Here is a 1,880-nt window from a genome sequence, read left to right as displayed (position 1 = left end):
AATTTGTTATATGACCCCAGCGAGGGATATATCAGATTTATCAGCACCTCGCCCTCGGGCTTGGTGCTGATAAATCTGATATATCCCTCGCTGGGGTGTTATAACATATACATATTTTCCTTTTCTCTGGATTTTTCTGACTGGTTCAGTGTGCCATTATCAAATAAATGCTGCTGGTAGCAGAGTTGTTGAAAATATAAATTCTTATTTCTACTGAGGAAACTAACAAAGCATTAAAATGTTCTTGACTGACATCTAGATGTGATTGTCCCCTACAGGCACTAGCAGAAGTACCTACAGCATCTGTCAGTGCTTCAGAAATTGTTGAGTTTTAGGTTTTTTGGTACACATCCTAAAATATCTTGGATATCAGTAGGTACCGTAATTTGCCTTTTTTTCGTTGTGGAAATATTTTCGTATGGTCCTAAAATGACGAAAATATTTCAATCGATTATTTTTGAGCAACCAAAATTTGTGACCTAATTCATCAAAGAAAGACTAAGGTTCGGCCTGATAAGTAGGTATCTTCTTGCAGCTCTAACCTTGCTCTATCCACTGGTGCTTGCTGTACTTCAATCAGTTGCTTCACTACTGAGTTATAAAATAAAACGGTCCACCATGTGACAAAAGTAGCGATTTAATGTTTCCGTTTATTATCTGTAAACTGGTCATTGTTGCATCTCTAGTACTATCCATAATACTAATAATCTCGGGGAACAGCCAGGTCAAGAATCTTTTATCTCAAAGAATTATAAACACTACTATAGCAGCCTTGTTACCAGCAGGTAAAGGACAAGGTATATGCAAGAGAAGCTAAATTTTCAGACTGTAAAAATTTTTGTACAATATGAGAAGACGAAAATATTTCCACTTGAATTTTTCTGAAACGAAAAATTTTTATACGAAAAAAAGGCAAATTACGATTGCACTTGTTATGTAGGTGTGAAACTATTATCATCGCTGACCAAAGTTGCAATTTCAGATTGTCAAACTTGTCTCCATGCTTAGCTCTCATATCCAAAAATACTGTTTTAGTGTCTTCCTTCTCTTGACAAGAACCCTTATTTCTTTTTCTTCTATTTCCGTTTACCACTACACCTTGAAACAAATGCACCCTTCATAAGGATGCTTCATGTGGAGATTCTTTAAGTCTTGATTTGGCACCAAAATGACTTTCACATGGTGAACTCCTCTTACCTCATTGGTAAAAGAATAGTACCGTAGATCGGGAAATTTTCGTTGTTAAAATATTTTCGCGGATGAAGTGACCCGCGAAAATTTGACACAAAATATTTTCTACAGTGAATAATAAGATTACCGGAATTATTCTAACGTGCAGCGGTGCACCCGCGATGCTCTTCTAGTCTTCTAAAAGCCCTAAAAAGGCCTGAAGCTCTCACCCAAGAGGCTCCTTGTCAGTTTTAGTACTGTCACGAGCAACTTCCATTGAATAGCTGTCCATCATCATCAAGAGTTAGTAGCCACTTGTGCGGTTTATGACGCGTCCAAAAATTTTCATGTTGAAAAAATTTCGCGGATAGGTCAACCAGCGAAAATAAAATAACTTGAAAAAATTTCACGCCAATTATTTCTAACATGAAAATTTCCCGATCTACGGTAATAATTATATAGGCGGTAGCCTATATGTAGGGGTGAGGTTGATTTTTCAAGATGGCGGCTAAATTTGCAATTTTCGAACGCTTATAACTCTTCTAACTTACTTTGTACAGCTTTATAAATGGCTTAGATGAGTTCTCCTTCACTGAGCGATTCTCCTGGTACCTTTATGGTGGACTGTAATGTAGCGGAAGGATTTCTGTATAATAGGCCCAAATTCAAATTTCTGCAAAATTCTTCAGACTTTTTCTTCTTTCATCTTT

General features: G+C 36.8%; 1 long non-coding RNA gene across 1 annotated transcript; it reads right to left on the bottom strand.

The window, feature by feature from the left end:
- Positions 1-439: 439 nt before the first annotated feature.
- On the bottom strand, positions 440-643 carry LOC109586273 (uncharacterized). The gene is made up of 2 exons (XR_002186910.1): positions 543-643; positions 440-498 (listed from the first exon to the last, which is right to left on the bottom strand). It is a non-coding gene; the product is annotated as an uncharacterized LOC109586273 (long non-coding RNA).
- Positions 644-1,880: the final 1,237 nt, after the last annotated feature.

Source organism: Amphimedon queenslandica, unplaced genomic scaffold (assembly GCF_000090795.2).
Source record: "Amphimedon queenslandica unplaced genomic scaffold, v1.1 AMPQUscaffold_12911, whole genome shotgun sequence".
In the NCBI taxonomy this organism is placed as follows: Eukaryota; Metazoa; Porifera; class Demospongiae; order Haplosclerida; family Niphatidae; genus Amphimedon; species Amphimedon queenslandica.
Note: the sequence above shows the minus strand (reverse complement) of the source record. Positions and strands in the feature narration are given on the sequence as shown.